The 24,004-nt window shown below is 40.9% G+C and overlaps 1 protein-coding gene across 4 annotated transcripts in view; it reads left to right on the top strand.

The window, feature by feature from the left end:
- The window catches only part of LRRC4C (leucine rich repeat containing 4C), a 596,740-nt gene that overhangs the window by 142,483 nt on the left and 430,253 nt on the right, over positions 1 to 24,004 (top strand). For 2 of the 4 annotated variants that reach the window (XM_075838032.1, XM_075838028.1), the window contains exon 2: positions 15,080 to 15,138. The exons of 1 other annotated variant lie outside the window; for it this stretch is intronic. The gene's annotated coding sequence lies outside the window, so the exon portion shown is untranslated. Of the gene's footprint in view, positions 1 to 15,079; positions 15,166 to 24,004 lie in introns of all 4 variants that reach the window. One more of the 4 variants, XM_075838029.1, reaches the window with a different exon arrangement.

The raw sequence follows: 24,004 nt of genomic DNA, 5'->3' as shown, positions 1-24,004 counted from the left end.
GGCTTTGACTCGGTCATTCTAAGACATTTGTGTTTCCCCATAAACCCCTCCAGTGTAGTTTATCAGTATGTTTAGGGTAATTGTCCTGCTGGAAGGTGAACCTCCGTCCCAGTCTCGAACCTCTGCCATACTGAAACAGGTTCTCAAAAGAATTGTCCTGTATTTACTACCATCCATCTTTTCCTCAAACCTGACCAGTTTTATAGTCCCTGCCCCAAAACATGACGCTGCCACCACCACCACCAGCACCACCACCACCACCACCATGCTTCACTGTGGGAATGGTGTTCTTTGGGTGATGGGATGTGTTGGGTTTGCGCCACACACAGCGTTTCCCCTAAAGGCTAAAAAGTAACATTTTTGTCTCATCTGACCAGAGAACTTTCTCCATGTATTTAGGGAGTTTGCCATGCGCATGTTTTCTTACGTTTTTCTTTAAGCAATGGCTTTTTTTATGGCCACTCTTCCGTAAAGCCACACTCTGCAGAGTGTACGGTTCATAGTGATCCTATATACAGATACTACATCTCCTCTGTGGATCCCTGGAGCTCCTTCAGTGTTAGGGTGTGTTCACACGGCAGCCTCCGATACGCCTGAAATTACGGAGCTGTTTTCAGGAGAAAACAGCTCCGGAATTTCAGACGTAATGGCATGTGCAGGCGTTTTTCGCAGCGTCCATTATGGACGTAATTGGAGCCGTTTTTCCATGGAGTCAATGGAAAACGGCTCCAATTATGTCTGAAGAAGTGACAGACACTTCTTTGACGCGGGCGTCTTTTTTACGCCCCGTCTTTTGACAGTGGCGTGTAAAAAAAATGACCGTCGGCACAGAACATCGTAAAACCCATTCAAACGAATGGGCAGATGTTTGCTGACGCTTTGGAGCCGTAATTCGTTGCTAAAACGCCCGAATTACGTCCATAAATAGGGTGTGTGAACCCAGCCTCATCGTTGCTGTCTTTGTTGAATCTCTGCTTATTGTCCTCCTGACCCGGTCTTTGCGTTCGGGTGGGTTGCTTTACATTGTCGGGTTTGTAGCTGTTTCATATTCTTTCCATTTTGTTACACTTGCCCTGTTGATTAATCTGCTGTTGCCTTCAAACAATTCCAGGTCGGACTTCGCACAGTTTTCTGAAACTTTTCTAATTGGAAAAATGTTGGAAATCGTTATAGACGAGTCACGCTCGGAGCATCATGAAGCCCAGCCCACTATCCTAACACATTCGTATGTGTCATAAAAAGTGCCTCCGAGGCATGATAAATATTCAGTTTGGAAAACTGGAATAAATGCATTGATAATTCTGCCTATTCGCTGAGCAGGATACAACTCTCTATTTCGTGTATTTTTCATTCCTCGAGTCATGCTCCACCCCCTCAGGCTCAACATTAGACTTACCACAGTTAATTAGTTTTGCCTGGAGTGTTCCTTTAATTCATTCCCCACCCTTATTTCTTAATGCAGTCACTAGTCTTGGTCATTGTGGACAGACTTGTGACACAAGGCCCACAGACACGTTACACACATACTCTGAACTAGGGAGATCATCTAGAAAGCTTCACAATCAACGCAAACAGTAAAAGACTATACAAATCCATTGCAGAAAAAAATATCCCCCATGACATCTGCCAGCTCAGTACTCTGAGGTTGTCTATACATGTAAATGTAATAAAAAGTACAATTTATAGTAGAACCTTTAGAAAATATATTATGCAGCACAATGTCAGGCAGCAGCTGTAAAGGCACATGAAATATCACATGCACATAAATATGATATATGGGTATATATTTGAGAATCTCAAAAGAGAGGGTTCTCAAGTGGGCATTGTATTTATTTATTTCTGCCGCTTATATAGTTCCAACACATTCCACATCGTCCTACAGAAATTATCATCACTCACTATCCTCAGTTGGGCTCAAAATATAATTCCCTATCTGTATGTTTTTAGGGTGTGAAAAAAGTACTAGGAGGAAACCAACACAAACACAGGCAGGACAGACCAGCTCCATGTAGATGTTGCCCTTGGTAGGAATCGAACCCAGGACTCCAGCGTTGCAATTTCAATAATAAAGGGTATAGGTTGAATAAAAACAAAATAGGACATATGAAAACCATGTAAAATAAAACCCACATTGTGCATTGACAAACTCGGTTCTGAATAAGTCATTGTAATATCACCATGGGCTGTGCCAAGTGACAAACTCAGCTCAGCTACATCCGTACATTGACAAAGCAAGGGTAGTGAGTAAAAATCCTTCATCTCTTTTTTTAATCTGCAATCTTTTTTTGGAAGGGTTAATCTCCCATCATAAACAATCTGTTGTTGTGCTAGGAAATGTTTCCATTTCTTAATAAGAAAAACATAGACCTCCTTGGTCGAAAGAAAATCCATTGCATCCCTGTACCTGATGCTTTAGGCAACTTACCAAAAGCAAACAGGATGAGAAAAGCTAATGCTTTCTGGCTGAGAAGACTGGGCTCAGTGACTGGAAAGCCAATGTATGTTCCATTTCTATCACTGTGTAGATAATATGGGAGATTCCATGACAGATGGATTCATACTGACCTCTGCCGGAAGGAATGGGCTGAGTGAGTCTCCTGCCAAAGCCAACTTGTTATCATGCTGTGCAGCAAAGCAGGGGGAAGACGGATAGGAAGTTGGATAAAGAGACATTGAGGCGCTACATACCCTTACCGTATGAATAATTGATCGGGATGAAAGGTTGTAGTTCGTATTGTATTGTGCTTCGTGTCGACACTTTATGCGGCGAAGTGGTCTGTGAAATAAGACGTTTATACAAAGTAACAAAAAAAAGAACTCATTATTTTAGGTAAAGGAACATATTAATGGGGTTGTCTCATGAAGGCAACCCTCTCTATATGTCCTATTAAGGGCATATGGACAAAAGGAATTGAGACCAGGAGGGGATCCACCGTAAAAAGGCGACACCATCCAGGTGCAAAATTTCCACGACTCGGTCAGATGTTTGGTAAAAGATCCCGTTGTATTTTAGAGACTTTATTGTGACTTATACAATAAATATATTTTTCCAGTCGTGGAAGTTTTGCGCCTGGATTGCGTCGCCTTCTTACAGTGGATCCCCACCTGGTCTCCATTCCTTTTGTCTACCTGCATTTGCTCCCCGGCGAGGCTGACCCCGAAGCCCTAGGTATAACGACACCCTTATTTACCTCGCTCTGCAATAGTGTTGCGCCTATCCATGCACAACAACTTAAGGTGAGGTTCCTTCATTTACCACGTTCAACCGAGAAAGCCATCACTACTTGACGTACTCACCCTATGTTGCTCCTTTTTGTTCTCCCTGTTCTCATTTCTCCAGCCACCATATACGATATATAGGATCTGGTGGACTTGGCCGTCCATGAATTACATGGTTATGCCACAGAGGCGAAACTTGAAGCTTCTGGGTTTATATGCAAAATCCGTAACGGGAGCCCCCCGCTATAAATGTGCCATTCATGACTGCTACCTCTGCACCCCTATAGCTACACCCCTGGCAAACCTTTATTTGAATGGCAGGCATGTAATACCACATTTTTAAAACTACTTTATGCTGCCACGGTAGTTGTTCTGGTAAGAAGTTGTTTCCATGATATCCAGAGAAAGGATTAAACACAACTGGATAGTTTTCCTATAGGATCCCCTGGTCCCGCAACTTTGGTTTAGGTTCTTCCCTGGACCCAGGACTTCGGTGCATAGTGGTTATCCGGCATTTGATTTTCGGGGTAATGTAAGTAGAACTGAGGCAGAAAAAAAACATATGAAGGCAGCTGGTAGCAATGGAAGTTTTGTAGTCGTCTAGTTTGGTGTGACTATGAAACGGGTGAAAAACCAAATGGAAGAGGAAATACAGTACAGATGTAGCCAAGTATATCTGGACTCTGATAGCTTGCTGCAGCGTGATATCACACAACAAAAGCCATTGAAAAAGTCAAGGTAAAGTTTCTTGTCACTGTGTAGTTAATGCGTTAAAAGTCAAGGTAAAGATGGCTACATCTGTATGTGGCCAAAAACTACCCGGGGTAAAAATAAAAGGGGTCAATTATCCAAAGAGCATTATAAGGGTCGACAAAGTAAAGTCAAACAAGAAATAGAGATGGAAATATAGTTTAAAGTTGGAAAGATTATTTCCTCCAGACAACTTGTATGGACAAGATAAGCGAGTGCTTCCAAAAATTGCTATGGACTGTTCCTTAGATTGGTCTGTACAGATGTATTGGAGCTGGATTGATCATTAACTCCTCAGGTCTAAAGGCCGGTGCGGCGAGCGGCGATCAACGAGACATCATTGATCGGCGCTCGTTTGCTCCTGTCACTCGGAGCTATGGATGGGGACGAGAGGTCGTTACTCCGATCGCTCGTCACCATCCATTATCATCACGTCGGCAGCGCGTCTCCCGGTTTACACACCAAGATGTGCTGCCGACAATCATAATATTTCACTTTTTAAAAACGATACGACCAGCAGATGATCGAGTGTTTGCTCGTTCATTTGCTGATCGCTGCCCTGTTTACACAGGGAAACTATCGGCAACATAGTGTGTTATACGATCGCTCGTCTGCCCGATAATCGCCCAGTGTAAAACACCCCAAAAAGGCTCTAAATAGAGATAAACCTGTAGATGTATTTGCAGTCCTGTGTAGATTCCCAGATAACGCCTCCTGCTGTCAAGATAAGTTCTGCTAAATGACCATCTCTCAACTTTGAGAAGGAATTATACAAACTGGGGAACACATTTCATCTAACACCTGTATTTTGGAAAAACAACAGAGATGATGAAGACGTTGAGTAGAAGAGCCATTAGGGGACAACCAGTATTTCAGTTCACATTGAATATTATTGCTGAGGGCTGTCAAATACTCTTCACCTATCAATCAATTAGTTGACAGAGAATTGATGCAATGATGACAGCTGTTTTCAGCTATGAGTAATGTGAGGCAGCAGGGTGATACACAATGTACTGGTGATATACAATGTGCTGGTGATATACAATGTACTGGTGACGCACAATGTACTGGTGATACACAATGTACTGGTGACGCACAATGTACTGGTGATATACAATGTACTGGTGATATACAATGTGCTGGTGATACACAATGTACTGGTGATATACAATGTGCTGGTGATATACAATGTGCTGGTGATACACAATGTACTGGTGATACACAATGTACTGGTGATACACAATGTACTGGTGATACACAATGTACTGGTGATACACAATGTACTGGTGACGCACAATGTACTGGTGATACACAATGTACTGGTGATACACAATGTACTGGTGATACACAATGTACTGGTGATATACAATGTACTGGTGATACACAATGTACTGGTGATACACAATGTACTGGTGATACACAATGTACTGGTGATACACAATGTACTGGTGATGCACAATGTACTGGTGATACACAATGTACTGGTGATACACAATGTACTGGTGATACACAATGTACTGGTGATATACAATGTACTGGTGATATACAATGTACTGGTGACGCACAATGTACTGGTGATATACAATGTACTGGTGATACACAATGTACTGGTGATACACAATGTACTGGTGATATACAATGTACTGGTGATATACAATGTACTGGTGACGCACAATGTACTGGTGATATACAATGTACTGGTGATACACAATGTACTGGTGATATACAATGTACTGGTGATACACAATGTACTGGTGATATACAATGTACTGGTGACGCACAATGTACTGGTGATACACAATGTACTGGTGATATACAATGTACTGGTGACGCACAATGTACTGGTGATGCACAATGTACTGGTGATACACAATGTACTGGTAATATACAATGTGCTGGTGATATACAATGTACTGGTGACGCACAATGTACTGGTGATGTACAATGTACTGGTGATGCACAATGTACTGGTGATTTACAATGTACTGGTGATACACAATGTACTGGTGATACACAATGTACTGGTGATACACAATGTACTGGTGATGCACAATGTACTGGTGACGCACAATGTACTGGTGATATACAATGTACTGGTGATATACAATGTACTGGTGATATACAATGTACTGGTGACGCACAATGTACTGGTGATATACAATGTACTGGTGATATACAATGTACTGGTGATACACAATGTACTGGTGACGCACAATGTACTGGTGATATACAATGTACTGGTGATATACAATGTACTGGTGATACACAATGTACTGGTGATGCACAATGTACTGGTGATATACAATGTACTGGTGATATACAATGTGCTGGTGATATACAATGTACTGGTGATATACAATGTACTGGTGATACACAATGTACTGGTGATGCACAATGTACTGGTGATATACAATGTACTGGTGATACACAATGTACTGGTGATATACAATGTACTGGTGATATACAATGTACTGGTGATACACAATGTACTGGTGATACACAATGTACTGGTGATACACAATGTACTGGTGATACACAATGTACTGGTGATGCACAATGTACTGGTGACGCACAATGTACTGGTGATATACAATGTACTGGTGATATACAATGTACTGGTGATATACAATGTACTGGTGACGCACAATGTACTGGTGATATACAATGTACTGGTGATATACAATGTACTGGTGATACACAATGTACTGGTGACGCACAATGTACTGGTGATATACAATGTACTGGTGATATACAATGTGCTGGTGATACACAATGTACTGGTGATGCACAATGTACTGGTGATATACAATGTACTGGTGATATACAATGTGCTGGTGATATACAATGTGCTGGTGATATACAATGTACTGGTGATATACAATGCACTGGTGATACACAATGTACTGGTGATGCACAATGTACTGGTGATGCACAATGTACTGGTGATATACAATGTACTGGTGATACACAATGTACTGGTGATATACAATGTACTGGTGATACACAATGTACTGGTGATACACAATGTACTGGTGATGCACAATGTACTGGTGATACACAATGTACTGGTGATGTACAATGTACTGGTGATGCACAATGTACTGGTGATACACAATGTACTGGTGATACACAATGTACTGGTGATACACAATGTACTGGTGATGCACAATGTACTGGTGACGCACAATGTACTGGTGATATACAATGTACTGGTGATATACAATGTACTGGTGATATACAATGTACTGGTGACGCACAATGTACTGGTGATACACAATGTACTGGTGATATACAATGTACTGGTGATACACAATGTACTGGTGACGCACAATGTACTGGTGATATACAATGTACTGGGGATATACAATGTACTGGTGATATACAATGTACTGGTGATACACAATGTACTGGTGATGCACAATGTACTGGTGATGCACAATATACTGGTGATATACAATGTACTGGTGATACACAATGTACTGGTGATATACAATGTACTGGTGATACACAATGTACTGGTGATACACAATGTACTGGTGATATACAATGTACTGGTGACGCACAATGTACTGGTGATACACAATGTACTGGTGATATACAATGTACTGGTGACGCACAATGTACTGGTGATGCACAATGTACTGGTGATACACAATGTACTGGTGATGTACAATGTACTGGTGATGCACAATGTACTGGTGATACACAATGTACTGGTGATACACAATGTACTGGTGATACACAATGTACTGGTGATACACAATGTACTGGTGATGCACAATGTACTGGTGACGCACAATGTACTGGTGATATACAATGTACTGGTGATATACAATGTACTGGTGATATACAATGTACTGGTGACGCACAATGTACTGGTGATATACAATGTACTGGTGATATACAATGTACTGGTGATACACAATGTACTGGTGACGCACAATGTACTGGTGATATACAATGTACTGGTGATATACAATGTACTGGTGATACACAATGTACTGGTGATGCACAATGTACTGGTGATATACAATGTACTGGTGATATACAATGTGCTGGTGATATACAATGTACTGGTGATATACAATGTACTGGTGATACACAATGTACTGGTGATGCACAATGTACTGGTGATACACAATGTACTGGTGATACACAATGTACTGGTGATACACAATGTACTGGTGATACACAATGTACTGGTGATGCACAATGTACTGGTGACGCACAATGTACTGGTGATATACAATGTACTGGTGATATACAATGTACTGGTGATATACAATGTACTGGTGACGCACAATGTACTGGTGATATACAATGTACTGGTGATATACAATGTACTGGTGATACACAATGTACTGGTGACGCACAATGTACTGGTGATATACAATGTACTGGTGATATACAATGTACTGGTGATACACAATGTACTGGTGATGCACAATGTACTGGTGATATACAATGTACTGGTGATATACAATGTGCTGGTGATATACAATGTACTGGTGATATACAATGTACTGGTGATACACAATGTACTGGTGATATACAATGTACTGGTGATATACAATGTACTGGTGATACACAATGTACTGGTGATGTACAATGTACTGGTGATATACAATGTGCTGGTGATATACAATGTACTGGTGATATACAATGTACTGGTGATATACAATGTACTGGTGATATACAATGTACTGGTGATACACAATGTACTGGTGATACACAATGTACTGGTGATGTACAATGTACTGGTGATATACAATGTGCTGGTGATATACAATGTACTGGTGATATACAATGTACTGGTGATATACAATGTACTGGTGATATACAATGTACTGGTGATACACAATGTACTGGTGATACACAATGTACTGGTGATGTACAATGTACTGGTGATATACAATGTGCTGGTGATATACAATGTACTGGTGATACACAATGTACTGGTGATGTACAATGTACTGGTGATATACAATGTACTGGTGATATACAATGTACTGGTGATACACAATGTACTGGTGATGTACAATGTACTGGTGATATACAATGTGCTGGTGATATACAATGTACTGGTGACGCACAATGTATTGGTGATGTACAATGTACTGGGGTTGCACTGTCTTTAAATGATAAATAAAAAATAACCTTTGGGATGGGCACACGTGCCCCCTCGGTGTCCATAGCTGATAAAATGGAGATACATGCACCTACTTGCTTTCGTGAGCTTAGATCTATCGCCAAAGAAGAATACTCATAATGCAAGATATGTTATATACCGAAAGGGGTGGTCCAAGATTAGAAAAACATTCTTCCAAAAACAGTGCTACACCAGTCTATGGGTAGTATCAGGTTTGGCAGTTAAGCTCCATTGGAGTGAATAGGACTGAGCTGCAATACCGCACACATCCTGTGGACAGGTTTGGCACTGTTTTTGGACAAAACAGCCATGTTTTTCTAATGCTCGACAAACAATTTTTAAAGGAACACTCGAGACTACCCTAATACCTAGTACAGGGCCTGAGAGCGCAATGCATGACACAGGGATTCAAGAAACACTGAAGATAGAAGAAATAATTGTGCCATGTACGGCTCGCTCAAACCCTGCACTAGGCAAAATAGTGTCTAACAGTTTTTTTGTTTTTTGTATACAGCTCCTATGCAGATCTATGTCTCCATAGTTACCGGGTACAAATAAATCCTCAACATAGTCGGATCCTGCATTCATGTGTTATTACACTTTCTCTTCCCCTGCTTCTTAATAACCTATAGGCAGAAGTAAGGAGGGCAGATGGACGCATATGTTGCTCCTTTTTATTTTTTATGGCCTCTAATCATACCCTAAATTAATTCCTTTCGATGAATGAACGACCGCCACAGGTCCGTTGTATCTTCATGGATACATATCATTGCTTGTGTAACATGTCACACTACAATATGTCTGTACAAGAGTATCAGGCGACCATTTGAGCATTAGGATGGTGCCGTGGGCCCGTGGTCAGAAGGGGCCAACAGCCCACACAAAATTTTAATGCGAATGCAATTTGTTAACCCAACCCAGATGTATTTTGTTTCAAGTCCTTGGTAAGGGGTCCATGGACTTTGGCCCAGCCGGTTAGATCCCTCTCAGTCCGCTACTGCCCTAAATCTTTAAACTGGGACAGTTTGGGTCTTAAGTACAAATTTCAAGTTCAGGTAAATATAATAATGATATTTTGGGTGTCTGTAATATTTGGGGTGTGTAGTAAATCCAACTTACACCAGACTCTGGTTAGAGGACTCACACCGGAAGAGTTGATTGCAAAGAAAGCGAATGGCACTGACTCAGATATTATTAGGGGCTCTACATGTTGCTTAAAAAATAATAATCCTAATCTCCAGCTCTTTACTGTAATAGTCTATTATTATTTATAATAACTCAGGACACTTCTGGAATTCCCTGTGGGATTCCCATATGTTGTGTGATCTTTCATGAGACTGACGGACAATAGATAAGGGTCGTGTGATTAAAGATAGACACAGGCCATAATATGGAAAGTTCTTAATGATGTAAAGTATTTACTACTGGTCTCATTGTAAGATGCGTCTAAGGCATCATGTACGTGACTATTCAGAGGGGTAGCTTAAAGCTTCTGAGACCCAATTCACAATCGGAAACAGACACCCCCCCCCACCAACCATGTAACCCATGAGCGTAACTATAGCCATAGCAAACATATGGGCCCCAGCGGTTGAGGGGATCAGTCACGTGCCAGAACATCATTCCTTTTTTGGGGAAAAACAAAGGCCTTACTATTCTTCAGACCTTGTTGAGACTTGTTTATAGTTGTGCCCATGTGGAGGGGTATACCATCCATACAGTACGCAATTACAATGTAAATACTAGGGACTCTATCTATCTATCTATCTATCTATCTATCTATCTATCTATCTATCTATCTATCTATCTATCTATCTATCTATCTATCTATCTATCTATCTATCTATCTATCTATCTATCCAGGGACAATTCTAGCTTTGCTGCTGCCTGAGGTGAAAATTTAAATGGTGCCCCCCAGACTTTGATTGACATCCCCAAGGCTGTTCTATATCACTAGCAGACTCACACACAAAAAAAAAATGCCACCCATTATCTCGCTGCAGATCATACAGTGACTATAGTACTAATTAGAGGTAGAATAAATATTTACATTAAGTGACTCACAGGTAACGTCTTCTCAGATTCTAGTTGTTCTTTTTCTCTCCCTCCGGTCCAGACCTCTATGATGACTTCTTCCAGCCATAGCCCATTTCTGCAGTTTTCCGCTCAGATGTCTTCAGCTTCTCACTTTTAAAACATATCTGCAGCTATAAACGAAGATAAAAATCTCATGGTGCCACAAACGACACCCCTAAATATAATAGTATCATACACTGTGCCCCTGATTATAATAACCCCACACACTGTGTCCGCCTCCCACACACAGTGCACCATGTAGATAGTGCCCCCATAGAGACCCCTGTAGCCAGTGCCCCACATACATAGTGTCCCCTATGGAGCCTCCTGTAGATACTTCCCCCATAGAGACCCTGTAGATCCCCCTGTAGATAGTGCCCACATACAGCCCCCTGTAAATAGTGCCCCATATATAGCCCCCCCGTAGATAGTGCCCCATATATAGCCCCCCTGTAGATAGTGCCCCACATATAGCCCCCTCTGTAGATAGTGGCCCCATAGATCCCCCTGTAGATAGTAGCCTCTGTAGATTGTGCCCCACATATATCTTTCTATCTATCTATCTATCTATCTATCTATCTATCTATCTATCTATCTATCTATCTATCTATCTATCTATCTATCTATCTATCTCTCATATCTATCTATCTATCTCTCATATCTATCTATCTATCTATCTATCTATCTATCTATCTATCTATCTATCTATCTATCTATCTATCTATCTATCTATCTATCTATCTATCTATCTATCTATCTATCTATCTATCTATCTATCATATACCGGCCTATCTATAAATTTCATATCTACTTATTTAGCTACCTATTATCTATCATATCAGACACCAAGGCCCTGGTGTGACTGCTACATCTGCACCCCTATAGCTACTCCCCGGACCGAATTATGGTTCCATTTTGTACTAATCTGTTTTCGTGGTGCCCATATTGTACCTCCATGTACTATTGTGGCGTGTTCCATCTCATAACGTACATATTATTGCTGATAACTCCGGTTCTGAATGTAACACCACATTCCATGTAAATTGACCATATCACATTTAATCATTTTTTCCTTAAACCTCGTGCTATTCCAGCCTCAGTAAACTTTTTGTTTGGCCTCCTGGAGTTTCCACGTTGTATGTACTGAATTAAAGTCTCAACAAAGCAAATAGCCTCCTTTTTCTATTTTATTATTTTGGAAGAAAAGTCTTCTGAGCCCTATACTGCCAGTCTCTGTACTTTGAAGCTTGCACACTAGGAGGAAGTAAGGGAACAAAGGGCCGTAGCGAAAAAGTGCTGTGAGTTGGTTGTCTCGAAACAGAAGGGAACTGACAAGGAGCGCCACGTTTTCAGCAGGGGGGATTTGATCTGCAGTCAGTCTATTTGCCACAAGGTTTAGAATACAACCTGTAATTGTAAGAAGACGGCCTACATGAGAGCGCTCCATCAATCTGCATTGTGTACCAAAGAAAGTCAGGATCCAATCAAGAGACAAAGTGCCAACGACAAAAAGAAGCGTTTCGATACTAATGTCATCTATATACCCCAAATAGCATTGCCCTCTTTACTCCAGCACAATGACGGGTGGGATGGGCTCGAACTACAATGAGATTCTGTTATTATGAACGGCAGGTTTTACTTGAGAATATCTGTCCCTTCTATTATTCTTTACTGTTTGATGACGTCACCTTGGGAGACTTTAAGTGTCATACAGTTGGCAGTGTCTATGGGCAAAACAGATGTAGCAAAGTTTAACTTGATTCTGATAACTTGCTGCGGCTTGATATCACACAACAAAAGCCATTGAAAATGTAGTTATAATTTTTTTGCCCCAGTGTACAGATGTAGCCATCTTTATCTGGACTTTTAACACACAGTGGCAAGAAACGTTACATTTTCAATGGCTTTTGTTGTGTGATATCACGCTGCAGCAAGTGATCAGAGTCAAGATAAACTTGGCTACATCTGTATTTAACACGTTAAGAGTAAAGTTAAAGATGACTACATCTATAGGTCTCATGTCTGTTTTTCTTAGGGTCTTGGACCTACAGATGTAGCCATGTTTATCTTGACTTTTAACACTGTAAATACACAGAGTCAAGAAACTTTAGCTTGACTTTTTCAATGGCTTGTGTTGTGTGATATCACGAGTCAAGATAAAGTTGGCTACATCCGCAGTTGTGGACCTACAGTACTTGAAGTTGTCAGTGGATCTGAAAGAATTATCTCTTCATTATCTTTTGTTTTGCATTAAATCTCAATATTTAAATAGCCAAAAATACAAAAAATAGATATATATTTTTGCCAATTGCCAAAATGAAGTGTTTTACTCATAACTGGCCGTTTTTCTTGATCCAAGGAACATGACTGGGGCATTCTTTTAAATGGAGTCACTTGAAACACAACCCCTTTATTTAGCCCCTTATTTAAATGCTGGGGTTGTTGCGAGACCCAGTGCAAAATATTTTTTATAGCCACAGATACGGTTTAACACTTTTACCAACATGTCCGATAATGAGACTCTTAAGGGTAATTGTCAGGAAATGACATATTATTTAAATCAGGTGTTTGTTTTATATTTTTTAATGACTAGCCACATAACAAAAATCTCTAAATATTATAGTTTTTACACAAAACAAATATTTGCTGTTCATTGAAGCTCACTTGTCAGCTTTGCTGTATAGATAGGCACAGAATGAGCAGAGTCATCTCATCATCATTAAAGAGTGGGATCGTTAATAACAGCTATATTGTACTACTTGAGTCCTAGACAAGGCAGGATAGTCGCACTATACATGCAAACAAAGCTGTATGCATCGTCTCTGGGGAAGGGGCTGTGCTACATCACTTCCAGACAACTGTAAAAATCTATGGGATTTCTCTGTCAATTGACTCTAATTCATTTCAGCTGCCATAAGGCCTAACGCCCACTTCAGTTTTTTCCTTCAGGGTGCCATCCGTTTTTGTCACGGATAGCACCCTGAACCCATTCATTTCAATGGGCCCATGCACACTTCCGTTATTTTGACAGATCCGTTGTTCCGTTCGGTCAAAAATAGAGCGTGCCCTACTTTGGTCAGTGATTCTGTGACCGTGGAGCCCATAGAAGTCAATGGGTCCATCAAAAAAACAGACGGCACACGGAAGGCTTCCGTGTGACATCCGTTTTTGACGCATCCGTTGCACTAGCAACTGCAGGGCGTGCCAAAGTTCACAGACTGGGACATACCTTCCGAATTTCTTAACGGAAACACAGAAGCGAAACGGAAGCTTAAAACGGAAACACGGAACGGACACTGAGTACACACGGAAACCACATGGATACCAAAACGGACACACGGATCCATCAAAAACGGCCGAGAAAACGGTGATGGAAGTGTGCATGAGTCCTAAAGTGCACATCCCCTGATGCACTGACTACACAGGAAGAAAATGAAGTGTGTATCCCCAATATGGTCTGTACAGTTAAAAAATAAATAGCTAAAATATTCAATAAACAAACAAACATATTATGTATCTTCTTTCTACTTAAATCGAATTAATAACACTAAACAAATATTTGACACATTCCCTTTAAATCTGTATAAAGAGCAATTCAGAGGACTTTGAAGATACCTGGGGATACCTAGTGAAAGATGCGGAGACAATTAAATATGGTGATCACTGGATCTGGGAGATCTCGGGTACCCTGGTAGCATTGCCACTGGTGCAATAACTAACATGGAGAATGCTAATTCTTGAGGAACCGTATACTCAGTTGATGGCACTTGATTTCCCTAAGGGGCTCCATGTTTGTGTATCTACGATAGTAGACAAGTGGTGGAATTTAAGCTGGAGTCTTCCTTTCACTGTGGCTAATACGTAGCTTTGCTCTTATGTTTTTAGATCCTTGGAGAATACATTGTGCCTGGGATTCTGTCAGCCAAAGAAGAAGGCAGAAACAGGTGGGAACTGTTCATTTAAATGCAGAGGTACAAAGCATGACTTTTTGTTGAAATAATTGTCTCAGGCCCTTAGACAATTACCATCCATGCTAATTAGGAAAAGATTAATTCATCGAGCTTAGCGAGAGCTAAAAGAGACATCTGTTAGCTCAGAAGTTTTCTCTCCCCCCCCCCCCTATATTGTACATACAAAAAAGGTTAAACGTGTTCTATAATAAAATCTACAAAATGTATCAGAACATAAATATTCAGAATTGAAAACACAAACCTTAAAAAAAAAATGGGGAGGATGTTTGCTTATATCTAGAAAATTCCCATCATATCTGCTATAAATGGAAAACAAAGGACTAATTATTCTATAATTATCTCTCTCACGGATGGGAGAATATATTGTTACAACCCATAATATATATCATTATCTTCCTATCGTACTGGGGGAATTAAAAATATTATTTTTTTTCTGTGTCTGGAATGACTTGATAATGGCTAAATAAAAGTAGAGAATGCAATGATGATGGAAACTGGTAATTAATGGGATTAACACTCGAGCTGCTGGAGTAATTTAGGTATATGAGCCTGAGTATATAATATACAGACTGGTACCATTATTCCTTTCAATGTTTTTGTATATTTTCATGATATTTTCATGTTGAATTATGTTGTGATGATTGTATGATCATTTTTAATCTATACATACTAAAACAGGCATACAATCATACACAGATGTGTCCTTCTCTTATCTCAACATATCCTAAATTGTGAGGCGTGAGATGGCCATCTTTGGAAAAAAAAACTTGAGATGTCTATGCTAAATTACATTGTGTTGCCTCCCAGTGGTTGGGATGTGGATTGCAGACTGTTAAGGGTTTTGCTAGCATGTCGTGATATTGTATTGAAATGTTTTCATGAGAAATTGTAGTCCTTAACCAAATTCAAACAAAGGTAATGGTGGACACATCAGTTCATTAAAGGGGTTGTGCCATCTGGAGAGCCTTGTTTCATATACCCTGTTAGAGTATATTAATGCCATAGAGGGTTAAGGACCTCCTTTTGGCCATAGCCAAGAGCCATAGCAAAGACCAGCTCTTTCTCTGGTGGACTCATCATGACCATGTATTACATGGTTGCCCATTCACTGAGTTTTTCCTGGCAATAACAGCCAATCACCAGGGGTAAGAGAAGCCAGACTTGTAGCGATGGGAAGGCTTTAATCCAAGCAGAGGTTGTCCACGTGGGACATACCTTTTGAAGGGGTTATCTGGGTTGTTAACACTTTTACAAATGGTTGCAACTGACCAGAAATAAAAAGAACAATCAATACTCCACCATTCTTTCCCCCGGAGATCCAGTGCTGCCGTTCCGGCGGTCCTTCTGGTGTTTGTTCCGATGCAGTCAGAATGAGTGCAACCACGCTCTGGGAGTTGGCATGGTCTACAGTTTTGTGGCTGAGCTGTTAATACTCCTACATGCTTCCATTTCACAATATTAACACTTACAGGTGACCAGGGCAGATCTCGCTGATAAAAAAATAGCACTTACAAGTAACCAGGGCAGAACTAACAGATAATAATGACACTTACATGTGACCAGGGCAGATATAGCAGATAATAATGACACTTACAGCTGACTGGGGCAGATCTAGCAGATAATAATAATACTTACGGTCAACAGGGGAAAATCTAGCAGATAATAATAAGGGTATGTGCACACACACTAATTACGTCCGTAATTGACGGACGTATTTCGGCCGCAAGTAGTGGACCGAACTTAGTGCAGGGAGCCGGGCTCCTAGCATCATACATATGTACGATGCTAGGAGTCCCTGCCTCTCCGTGGAACTACTGTCCCGTACTGAAAACATGATTACAGTACGGGACAGTTGTCCTGCAGAGAGGCAGGGACTCCTAGCATTGTATATAAGTATGATGCTAGGAGCCCGGCTCCCTGCACTGTGTTCGGTCCGGGACTTGCGGCCGAAATACGTCCGTCAATTACGGACGTAAATAGTGTGTGTGCACATACCCTAACACTTACAGGTGACCTGGCAGATCTAGCAGATAATAATAACACTTAGGGTATGTTCACACACACTAATTACGGACGTAATTCGGGCGTTTTTGCCCCGAATTACGTCCGAAAAATGCGCCTCGATAGCGTTGAGAAACATCTGCCCATTGAAAGCAATGGGCTGACGTTTGTCTGTTCACACGAGGCGTATATTTACGCGCCGCTGTCAAATAACAGCGCGTAAATAGACGCCCGCGTCAAAGAAGTGACCTGTCACTTCTTGGGGCGTAATTGGAGCCGTTATTCATTGACTCCAATGAAAAGCAGCGACAATTACGTCCGTAATGGATGTGGCGTTCAAGCGCCTGCACATGCCGTTACGGCTGAAATTACGGGAATGTTTTCTCCTGAAAACATCCCCGTAATTTCAGCCGTTACGGACGCTGCCGTGTGAACATACCCTTACAGGTGACCTGGCAGATCTAGCAGATAATAATAACACTTACAGGTGACCTGGCAGATCTAGCAGATAATAATAACACTTACAGGTAACCAGTGCCGATCTAGCAGATAATAACAACAACACTTACAGGTGACCGGGGCAGATCTAGCAGATAATAATGCTTGTTTATGGAGATTGCAAAGCTGTGGGCTTGATTCCAAAATTTAAAATAAAATCCAACAGCAACTGACCTACTCCATCACTTTTCACCTGTTTGACCTCATGGTCAATTTTGTAGTTGGGCTCTGTAGTTGAAATGGACTTACCAGATGATGTTGATTCTCTATTGGGCTAGTCTGACCTTGGTGACTATATGCCTTTTTCATGTTGGCAAAACACCAAGATCAATACCCCTACTTCTTGGGGGAGAAGAGACATCTACTCTGGTACCACAAATGGAGCTTACCATTACTCAAAGTGACATATTTAATAAAAGAGGTTCAGAAGAAAAAGATATTAAAAGGTAGCTCCCCCCAAAATGTACAATTACCACTTTGGACATTTATGTTATTCTTGGTTTACATTGTCAATTTACTCGATGGAGATGCACAACTAATGCTTCATGATTTCTATGGACAGAATATGGATTCATATTATAGATCAATATTTTCCCCATAGAAGTCAATTGAGTCTAAAAATTTGTATCAATAATATAGAATACATATTATGAATGCATATTTTCCCTTGTAGAAGTCAATTATGTCTACACATAAGGATCCATAATACAAAGTTCATGGGGAGAACACTAATCCATAATATGTATTTTGCCGGTTGGTTATCTGCAAAGTTCTGGCTTGACAATTGATTAACTAAATGTTGCTACTGAAATTGTACATTAAAGGGCATATATATATATATATATATATATATATATATACTGGATATATAAAATTAAGCAACTTTGCAAATAGTCTTGGTTTAAAATATCCTACCGTTTTGTGTCTGCAGCTCCTATGCAAGTCTTTGGGTCTCCATGGTGACTCATTCTACTGCTTGTCGGTTAGCAAGTGTCAGATGCTGGGGAGTAACACTGTAGTAGCAGACAACACAGGTTTTTGTTTTTTTTTGTAGTCTGTCACCATGGAGACACATAGGTCTGCATAGGAGCTGTGTACAAAAAACGGTAGAGGCATTTGAGCATAAAAAACAAAATTGCAAAAGTGTACGCATCCTAAACCCTATAACTAGAAATATATGCACTTGCTTAGCGGGCACAGCTTTCTCTTCCTCTAAATTCATGTTTGTGGTAATGTATAACGCAATCTGCACTGACAGACTGACTCTGATACAAGCAGTTAAAGTATATTTTACATTTTTGCAAACAATCCTCTGGTAATTACTGTCTAAGGCGGATTAAAATCAGCTTTCCTGTTAATAAACATAAACTGCATTCTCATTTCCATCATGATCAGCTTGTATAACCTGACATAATTACCGCGACAAACGCTCTACGGAAGACACTTCCCTCATGTTTTGTGTATTTGTGTATCAAGGTTGGTATGGATTATTTTGTGTGTGGGATAGATGAAGGACCCGCTCGCAGTCCAGTAAACACACTCAACTATGCAATTCACCTTTGTTGGTGTTAAGATTCTCTGTGATGTACAGAAGATAACGCTCTTGAATACGATTTTTCCCCAGGCGGCGCAATCTTGCAGATTCAACTGCCTTACAATCCTTCGGAGTTTATCAGAGGCTTTATTCGTATTTGGGAACATTTGGTTTTATAAGTCAAAAATAAATATATAAATAAATAAATAGAAATAACAACCTCAGCTACATAGACCTTGAGTAAACAGATACGATGGTGGCCGACAGTCATGGTTCTTCCACAATCTTATCATATCAAGAAATATTTCTTTTTTTTAATCCAAAAAGGTTAAAAATTCTGCACTGATTAATTTCTTAAAGGGAATGTGTCGCTAGAAACTTTTTTTTTTTTTTTGTTAAACAGTTAGTGTATAAGTGATTAAACAATTTTTTTAATTTTTTCACGAGTCAGGAAATATTATAAATTAGATTCTAATTTATAACATTTCCCAGTGCTGGTCACTAGATGGAGCAATTCCCAAAATTGCAGCATTGGCATGTGGTAAAGCAACCACATTGCTTTATGCTGCAAAATTTGAGAAAACACACTCGCTCTAGTGAGCTCACAGAATCCCCCCTCCTTTATCCTGGCTAGTGCCGGGAGAAACGAGGGGATTGAACGGTCAAACCTCCTACACTGTGTGTCACCATTTTTTGAGCTAACACACAGTGTAGTAGGTTTACATACAGTAGTAAACACACAGTAAAACACGTACATACACAGACCTAACTTACCTGCTCCTGCCGCCGCCGCTCCCTCCGATCCGTCCGCTCAGTCTGCTCCCTCCGCTCCAAGTGCACAAGTCCGGAAGCCGCGACCGGAAGTAGTCATCTTACTGTCCGGCCGCGGCTTCCGGTCCACAAGAAAATGGCGCCTGACGTCGCTCGGCCGAAGACCTTCAATTTGAACTGTGTGGGAGCGGCGCATGGGAAAAAAAAAAGTGAAGAAAAAGTTAAAAAAGAAAAAAAAATAAAACACAAACACACAAATAAATCAAACATGTTTTAATAAAACACTAAAAGCAAATTGATATAATTTTTTTTTGTTTTCGTGACACTGGTCCTTTAATATAGCCTTATAGTGGTCAGAGCTCTGGTTTTTTTTGGTACAGAGCTCCAAATTCCCTGCATAGACGTAGAGTTAAGATCAAACAAGCTGACTACCAGGAGCAACCACTAGAGGGAGCTCAAAGCTGACTACCAGGAGCCACCACTAGAGGGAGCTCAGTAGCTTACTGCATACTGTTGCTACATTGAAGTCAATAATAACATTGTATGCAGTAAGCTCTTAAGCTCCCCTAGTGGTGGCAGCAGGCAGCATGTTATCTTTTAAATCAAGTCTATGCAGAGGATTTGGAGCTCTGTAGCAGAAAAAAAAAAGAGCTCTTATGGAAGATTTCTACATACTGCTTTATTATTGAGGTCAATGTATAATAAACAGTATGCAGTGAGCTCCCAGGCGCGCACTGTAGGTGGCTGCAGGAAGCCAGTATGTTACTTTTATGTCTATGCAGAGAATTTGGAGCTCTAAACACTATAAAGATATATTGAAAAATGTATCAGCACAAGTTTTTGGACCTAAAACGTATATGATTGCAGATAAGTTGGATATTCACTTTAAAGGGGGTTTCCAGCACTTTGACCTTGAGAGCTTATCTTTAGTATAGGCCATCAATGTTTGATCGGTGGGGTTTAATCTCCGGGACCTCTGATAATCAGCACAGTTGAATGGGACAAGCTGTACAGACAGATGAGCCGTCATGTCTAGGTGAACAATGAAGAGGACATAGAGCTTATATGATCGCTGCAGCCTCTTCACTGTGCTGATCGGCAGAGAGCCCAGAGGTTGGACCCCCACCGATCAAACATTGATAGACCATTAATGCCATAATGAAAAAACGGAGTACAAAGTACTCCATATATACAAAAGTATAACAATTTTATTGACATAAAGGTTAGACAAACAATTAAAAATTGGTATCAAAACAGAGAAGACTCTATATAAGTACACATGTACATGACAGGATAACAGAACCTGTATGCCATAGACAAAGTATACTGTGGTCGCCATATTAGGGGTATAGGTAGTGCAGTAATCTGAGAGTGGCGATATCCTATCCAAAAGTGCAAGTGCATGAAGTTTGGACAAAACAGTCCATGTAAAGAAAGGAGAAGCCAGTGGTATCAGAAATGAAACAGCACCTTACCCATCTCAGTAGTTCTAAAAGCCTGCATGTCATGTGCAAGACCCCAACGCGCGTTTCGCGATCGGTGCTTCTTCAGGGAATGTATAATCCATTAATGTTCAAGTCCTGAAAAACTACCGTGAGTTAATTTTTAAGATTGTTACTCGGATACACTTCAGACTTGTTTTGTTTTCACAATTGAATCAGACTTTGATGATTCACATAGTAAATTAAACTGCTCATTATCGGGATTTACCTTCTATAAGCAGAAGACCACAGAACAGTCACCTCACCTTGCATGACCGACTCTACAGAAAGATGAGCCGTCATGTCTAGGAGAACAATGAAGGGGAAGTAGAACTTATATTCTCGCTGCAGCCTCTTCACTGTGCTGATCGGCGGAGATCCCAGAGGTTGGACCTCCGCCGATCAATCAATGATAGACCTTCAATGTTCAAGTCCTGAAGAACTTATCTTGAGCAAATTTTTAAGACTGTTACCCGGATACACTTTAGACTTGTTTTGTCTTCACAACTGAATCAAACTTTTGATGATTCACATCGTAAATTAAACTGCCCATTATCGTGATTTACCGTCTATAAAAAGCAGAAGATCACAGAACAGTCACGTCATCTTGCATGACCCGAATTTTTTCCATTTTATTATCTACTTTTTATAATATGCTTTGCTATAGAACAGCATTGGATGGAGGGACTGCTTCCCGTCTGTTCCCGCCTGCAACGCTGTTGGTTTTGAAAAGGATTTTACACTTCACCAGCTCACTGCAGATGAGCTGATGCTTTTATGTCCATTGAGCACAATTAGGGATCTGATGAAAAGGTGCATTGGAAACTGAGCCAGGGAATCATGGCTTGAGACGGTTGATGGGTAGACTGTATAAAGGATTGATTCTCTGTGTCACTGGACATCCTGGCTTATAATACCAATAAATGTTTGCGGTTTTATTTCATTTTTTATTGTCAGGAGAATTTATAATATCAAGAATCATTTTCAACATACAGATAAAACGCTAGTGGTAGCAATAAAAGTAAAGACTATTACTAGGTTTCCGCACATATAAAAGTAGAAGTTTTTGTTTTCGTCTTATTCCTATTCTGTAGTCATTATACAGAATTATTACACACATCTGTGAAATGATTGGAATATTGTAAGAAATAAAACGTATATTCAAAAAGCATATGCAGCTGTGTCATACTGTAGTGGAGTCAAAATTGGGCAACCTCTCCTGGTGTTGTCCGATTGTACAATTTTCCTGTAGCACTTCTTTTATCTAGTGGTAATGGGGCACTAATCTAGACGTCCACTATAGTCATCAAGAATGGTCAGGGTCAAGTCAAAAATCAGAGGACAGAATTGCAGTCCAGCAGTTTGGCAGCGCAGTCCAGAATTGGATACCGCAGACATTTGGGTTACCAAACAGACGAGTAGCAAGAGTTGAGCGAGCACAGCTCTATGTGACAAAGTAGGTCTCAGTCTAATGGTATAAAAAATGCCAAGCTACTATAACTCATAGCTGACAGGTGCCAGTATGTAATTTAAATAGTGCTGACTATATATTCATTGGCCAAGTTGGCAGAGCATAAAGCCCAGAGTGGTGTCTGGGCGGATAAGGCATTCTGGGAGCACGGTGGGTAAAGTTACTTATAGCAAAGCTTTGATAAATCTTAGACTAGGGCTGCACCAGTTAAAATAGCTGGGGTGGGGGTGCAGATTGCCAGGAGGAGCGCCAACAAGCCAGGGTATTTAGATTCTAGGCTAGGGTAACAAACAAAATCGTTGTCTCAGGTAAAGATAAACCTATCTATGCACCTGGCTGCACTGTGACTTGGCATTACCCATAAATCACAATATTTTAACTTTTCTTCCATCTGGTAATATTGATGCATTGGAGCGCATGGGGGACTGTATGGCGCTATCTACAGAGGGGGCTGTATGGCGTTATCTACAGGGGGACTGTATGGCGATATCTACAGAGGGGGCTGTATGGCGTTATCTACAGGGGGGCTGTATGGCGCTATCTACAGAGGGGGCTGTATGGCGCTATCTACAGAGGGGGCTGTATGGCGCTATCTACAGGGGGGCTGTATGGCGTTATCTACAGGGGGGGCTGTATGGCGTTATCTACAGGGGGGACTGTATGGCGTTATCTACAGGGGGGCTGTATGGCGCTATCTACAGAGGGGGCTGTATGGCGTTATCTACAGGGGGGGCTGTATGGTGTTATCTACAGGGGGGGCTGTATGGCGCTATCTACAGAGGGGGCTGTATGGCGCTATCTACAGAGGGGGCTGTATGGTGTTATCTACAGAGGGGGCTGTATGGCGTTATCTACAGGCGGGCTGTATGGCGTTATCTACAGGGGGGTTGTATGGCGTTATCTACAGGGGGGCAGTATGGCGTTATCTACAGGGGGGCTGTATGGTGTTATCTACAGGGGGGCTGTATGGTGTTATCTACAGGGGGGGCTGTATGGCGTTATCTACAGAGGGGGCTGTATGGCGTTATCTACAGGCGGGCTGTATGGCGTTATCTACAGGGGGCTGTATGGCGTTATCTACAG

This window comes from Rhinoderma darwinii, chromosome 9 (assembly GCF_050947455.1).
Source record: "Rhinoderma darwinii isolate aRhiDar2 chromosome 9, aRhiDar2.hap1, whole genome shotgun sequence".
NCBI lineage: Eukaryota > Metazoa > Chordata > Amphibia > Anura > Rhinodermatidae > Rhinoderma > Rhinoderma darwinii.
This window is presented reverse-complemented; position numbering and strand designations above follow the sequence as displayed.